This window comes from Scardinius erythrophthalmus (genome assembly GCF_964197995.2).
Source record: "Scardinius erythrophthalmus genome assembly, chromosome: 17".
In the NCBI taxonomy this organism is placed as follows: Eukaryota; Metazoa; Chordata; class Actinopteri; order Cypriniformes; family Leuciscidae; genus Scardinius; species Scardinius erythrophthalmus.
Window position 1 is genome coordinate 5,465,454 of NC_138237.1, and position 6,492 is coordinate 5,471,945.

Genomic DNA, 6,492 nt, shown 5'->3' on the forward strand with positions numbered 1-6,492 from the left:
ATCTTAATTTGTGTTCCAAAGATGAACGAAAGTCTTATGGGGTTGGAACAACATGAGAGTGAGTAATTACTGACAGAATTTTCATTTTTGTGTGAACTAACCCTTTAAGAATAAGTGTGAATCATAAAGGTTTCTAAGTGTTAAGACTAAGAGTGCTGGAGAGGGATCCTAACATCTCGTCTGTTGAAAACTCCAACCCTGATACGTCTGTCATCGTGTTAGGTGATTTTAACCACACAAAGCTGTCATCCGAACTCCCAAACTACAAGCAACAAGTCATTTGCCACAGCAGAGAAAGCAAAACACTGGATAACTGCTACATCTCTGTTTCAGATGCTTACCGGGCATTCCCGAGGACTCCACTGGGGAGGTCTGACCATGCTATGTTGCTCCTCATTCCGAAGTACAGACAAAAGCTTAAAGGGATACCAGGCAAGCCTGAGTGTTTTTTCTCTACGAAGCTCCCCCTAGTGTCTGGTAGTAAATGCGTTCAAACACACTGTCGTAAAAACAAACTGTTGTCCCTCCCCCCTCGCCACGAGCAACCCAGCTGATCAGAGGAACCGGCTATTTCAAAACCAGTTATGTCTACCGAGGTAAGTAAAGTAATATTTTCTTTCCAAATGATGCCGAGTTTTTTTTTTTATTGTGCTGTCATGCATACTATTATTTTTACCGGGAACAAACGATATGAACGAGGCAAACTACTGCTTTCGTGTTTTGTTTTTTTGGGAGAGCGGGCATGAGCATAAAAAAAATATATATCGGAGGCTAATATTTGTCTAAAGTTATATTAGCAAGGTTTATAAGTTCATCTGGTAGAATGACGGTTTACCTTTGGCTAAATTAGCCACATAGAAGGGCAGCATCCATCTAGCTAAATCAAGCCAAAATCTCCGCTAGCCACTTAGCTCGCTGAGAACTGCGACGATCGTAGAAAATCTTGGAATATACGTTTTTTTACCAACAAAACACTATGACGCATGGCCACACAAAAAAGAAAAGAGGTATAAGAACTGTGACTACCTAAAAAAGCATACACATGCTTGCTAGCAAACACATGGGGATGGGGATGCTTGCCGTAAACTGATCCTGCTTCTCACGATGTCTGAGACTTTGTGAGACTGAAGGATGTGGGTAGGATACACCGAACTTGCAAGCGGGATATTCTTCCTACAGGCAGTAGGGGCGGGCGAGAGAGTCTTCATTCGCCCTGTAATGAGTCATTTAACCATATACCGACTTACGAAGATGATTAATTAACACGAAAACATTGCCTGGTGTCCCTTTAAATCCATTAAGAAAACATCCAAATCTGTCAGGTCCTGGTCCATAGATGCCATTGAAACGCTTCGAAAGTGTTTCGAATGCACGGATTGGGACATATTTAGTGCAGCTTGTGACTCCCTCGACGTACTCACTGATACTGTGAGGAAATATGCATCCCCACCAAAACAGTGACATTCTATGGCAATAAAAAACCATGGTTCTCAAAAGACTTACATCTCTTATGCAAAGAAAAGAACTGTGCGTACAAAAGTGGAGACATGAGTCAATACAGAATTGCCAAATTTAAACTACGAGCTGCAATTGTCATGATTCTGCCATCTAGTCTTTAAATTTCCCTGGTCTTGAGGCAGGATCATGACAGACCCATGTTTTATGTGCAAGCACATGGCCATTTGTTTGGGCTGTGTGCTTGCGTTGTCTCGTCACGTAACCCCGCCCACTTGTTACCCTCGTTTTGTCATCATTGCTTTACCCTTGTCACCTGTTTCCCTCATTAGTTTCTCCCTATTTAATCCCCTTGTGTTTGCTGTCCTGTGCTGGTTCATTGTCATTCAATGTGAAACCTACCGTGAGTAACCTGTTGAAAGTCTTGTGAAGAGTTTGATCCTGTCTTAGCTGTTAGTTAATTGTCTAGTTTTTTTGTCTGAGTCTTAGTCTAGTGTTGTCAGTCTAATATAGTTTATCCTGTCTTGTTTTGCCCCCTCGTGGGTTTTGTTTTCCCTGTTTTTCTGTAATAAACGTAGTTCACTTGCATACTGTCTGCATTTGGGTTCATCTCCTTGCACCAACATAACAGAATGAACCGGCCAAAACCGAACCCAGCAGACATTATGTCCTCTTATGTTAAGCATAACCCAGATGATCTTAAGGATTGGTGGCACAGGACCATCGCTGACTCTAAGAGGGGCAAACTCCCGATTCCCTCCCAGGGAGAGTTACCATTGAAGGAGTATGCTCGGGTCGCGAACGAGAGGAGGTTTTTCCTGCCTGATGTCCTCCTTAACCGCTACCTCATCGCGGGTCTCAACGTCCCTCCACCTCTCTCTGAGCGAGAAGGACTGGTCAACCGCCCGTTCCACAGTATGGTGGAGAGTCTGTCTCGGAGGGAGCTGCAGAGTACTACAAGGTCTTCTTCTCCCGCTTCACTTCCTGTGATCCCTGAGGGTTGTCTGCTAGCCGTCGCTACACATGGGGACCAACCCAGTCCCGCCGCGACTCCTGAGACACCTTCCACGTCCATCAATCTTCATGGTAAGCGTGGAAGGCACCCATCGTGGGAGTCAGCATCGGAGTCTTCCTGCCCGGAGGAGTCCTCGCCTGCGCTGAGCTCCCCAGTTCCTGTAACGGTTCCTGCTTCACCTCCCTCTCCTGTCACCAGTCCAGCTACCGTCTCCGCTCCGCGACCCAGGAGGAGGAGGAGGGGAGCTTCTGGTTCTCCGTCTCTACCTCCTCTTGAGTCCGCGTTGGCTCTCCAACCCGCCGCTGAAGTCAAGGGTGCTGTCCCAGAGCCCGCTACTGCAAGCGCCGTCCCAGGCGCTGTCCCAGAGCCCGCTACTGCATGCGCTGTCCCAGAGCCCGCTACTGCATGCGCTGTCCCAGAGCCCGCTACTGCATGCGCTGTTTCCCAGTCGGTGTTGGGAAGATTCATTCCAGAGACTTGTACCGTGAATGTCGTCTCTGAGTCTTCAGTCATGTCTGCTGAAGAGAAAGCAGCGGCCGATTCCGCTGCAAAGGCTGTGATAGAGTCCGTATCAGCTCGCCAGGAGATGCCAGTCATCATCGCTGCCAGAACCCTGTCCGAATATTTATCCCGTCTTGCCAGAATTCTTGATGTCCCTGTCAGTCCTGTCTTGTCCCCTAACCCTGTGTCCAAGTCTGCTGCAGAGAGTGCTGATCCCAGGCCAGCTGCAGAGAGTGCTGATCCCAGGCCAGCTGCAGAGAGTGCTGATCCCAGGCCAGCTGCAGAGAGTGCTGATCCCAGGCCAGCTGCAGAGAGTGCTGATCCCAGGCCAGCTGCAGAGAGCGCTGTACCCAAGTCTGCTGTACCCAGGTCTGTTGCAGAGAAGGCTGTCTCCATGACTACCGCAGAGAACTTTGTTTCCGAGTCAGCAATGGAGATCGCTGGTTCCGAGTCTGCTTCGGAGAGTGAAGGTTCAAAGTCGGTTTTTGAAAACACGGATCCTGTCCCAGCTTCACAGTCAGCCGCAACGCCTTTCTCCGCTCCCTTGCCAGCTGCCACACCCCTTGTCTTCGACCCGCTGCACCGGTCTCCACTGTCACCCGACCTCTGTCTGTTTCCCCGGTCACCCCTGTCATGGCTCAACCTCGGACTGTTTCTCCCAAACCCACTTCCCACTCTACACCACCCAAACCCACCCAGATCCCTCGTCCTAAGCCCTCTCCCCGTAAACCCAAGCCCACCAGTCCTCCTATTCACCCTGGACAATCCTCCATGAACTGTTTCCTCCACCTCCCCTGCCTTGTTGATTGTTTTTGATGTTTCACCCTAACCCAGTTATTGTCTTTTCTTGTTTGCCTTTATTGTTATTTGCTATGTTTTGTTGGTTTGTGTCCTTGTTTCAGTCCGTCATGTCCCTTGTTTAGTGTCACCTTGGGGAGCGTCTGGTAGCCGCTCCTTAAGGTGGGGGTTCTGTCATGATTCTACCATCTAGTCTTTAGTCAGGATCATGACAGACCCATGTTTTATTTGCAAGCACATGGCAATTTGTTTGGGCTGTGTGCTTGCGTTGTCTTGTCACATAACCCCGCCCACTTGTTACCCTCGTTTAGTCATTGCTTTACCCTTGTCACCTGTTTCCCTCATTAGTTTCTCCCTATTTAATCCCCTTGTTTGCTGTCCTGTGCCGGTTCATTGTCATTCAATGTGAAACCTACCATGAGTAACCTGTTGAAAGTCTTGAGAAGAGTTTGATCCTGTCTTAGCTGTTAGTTTATTGTCTAGTTTATTTGTCTGAGTCTTAGTCTAGTGTTGTCAGTCTAATATAGTTTATCCTGTCTTGTTTTGCCCCCTCGTGGGTTTTGTTTTCCCTGTTTTTTCTGTAATAAACGTAGTTCACTTGCATACTGTCTGCATTTGGGTTCATCTCCTTGCACCAACATAACAGCAATAAGGAGAGCAAAGCACAGTTATGGAACAAAACTGGAACAACAATTTTCATCAAGCATCTCAAGATCAATATGGAAAAATCTTAAGGACATGACAGACTATAAAAAACGCCCCATATCCCCCTTAACAGTGATCCAAGTCTCCCAGACATATTAAATAACTTTTATGCAAGATTTGAAAAACCTACCTCACCACTCATTCCCCTCTGATCCCATTCCAACACCACCCTTCTGCATCCAGGAGGTTGAGGTGAGAACTACATTTAAGAGGCTTAAGACAAGGAAAGCAGCAGGGCCGGATGGGATCAGTCCTGATTTGCTTAGCCATTGTGTAGCTCAATTGGCGCCTGTTTTTTCCACCATTTTTAACATCTCATTAAGTTGTTAAAAGTTAGAGTGCTTTCAACATGATGCTTTTATCATTAGTCCTCATTTTATCTTTGACTATTACCAGTGAGGTGATTTACAGAAATGATGAATATGATGAGTTCTCCCCACATTCCCAAAAATATCTGGGCACCATCTGGGATTTTGGCTCTATGGACATCAAACTCAGCTGGAATCCACAGATTATTGGAGACTAGAATTTTATATTTATCTGATCTAGTTAAGTTAGTTGGTCTACATGAATGGTTTAAATGTTTTTCTTTTTATCTTCCTTTAAAACCAGACTACTGTCTTCATAGAAAAATAGCACTACCTATAGTTAAAATATAAAAAGAAAATGTATAGTTGTTCTCCTTATACTCTCTGGTAGTGTTCATCCAAACCCTGGTCCAGTGCCAAATAATTTAAATACTCCGGAAGAGTTCAAAACTAGAGCCGGACTAGGTTTTATTCATATTAATGCCCGAAGTCTTCTCCCCAAACTCAATTTTATAAAAACTTGGGCCCACTCAACAGATGCTGACATTATTATAATCTCAGAAACATGGCTTAGTAAATCTATTTTAGATAGGGACATAGCAATCAAGGCTATACAATGTCTATCGTTGTGACCTCCTTAGGAAGGGTGGTGGCATTGCCATTTATATAAAAAATAATTTCCCTTGTAACATTGTGTATTCAGTATCTATTAGTAAGCAGCTAGAGCTTTTAGCCCTAAAGATGGAGTATACATTGGGGCAAACATTGACGGTCATAGGTTTCTAGGACTTTTTGCTCTTTAAATCATCATCTATCGAGTTTTGAATTTGGAGAGGTACTTTTAGCTGGGTTGTATTAGTGTATTTTAGTGTAGTTGTATTAGGTTGTATTTAGTTAACTTGTATTGGTTGACCTCTATTTCAGATAGTTTTAAATCTGTCTGCGACTCTTTTAATCTTACTCAGTTGATTGATAGTCCAACTCGCCCAAACCTCAAGTGCCTTGAAAAGTCTTCTTTACTTGACTTGTTTTTAGCTAATGCTCCACGCAAATTCTCAGATATAGGTGTGTTTGCAAATGACCTGAGTGATCATTGTACAATTGCGGCAGTTAGGAATGCTAAAATCCCGAAACAGAGGCCATGGACTATTTTTAAAAGGGATATGAAGCATTTCTGTGAACAAGCCTTTCTACATGATTTGTTTCATTTTGACTGGAACAAAATCTATAGTTAAAGTAGAATTGGCCTGGAACTATTTTTATGATGGATTTCTTAGGATCATAGATACGCATGCCCCTGTATGTAAATTCAGAGTCAATGGCTGAAATAATCCCTGGTTTTCTCCTGAGATTTCATGCCTTCTCAAAGATAGGAATGCTGCCTGGTCAAGGGCCAGGAAATCAAAGAGCGATACAGACTGGGTTTATTTTCGGCAATTGAGAAATAGTCTTACTTAATCCAAGCAAGTTCTGGAAAATTATTAAAGCCTCATTTGGAAATATTAGCTGTAGTGAACTACCTCGTCATGTTATGATTGATTCAGGCAAGGTGACTGATAAACAAACAATGTTAGCTTGCTTTAATGAACACTTTATTTCTTCAGGATCCCTATATGAATCCTTATGTCCTGCTTCTTATGGTTCCTGCGTACAGGAGAACCCCTCTGATCCATGTTTACCTTCAGAAAAACTATTTTATATTTCTCCTTT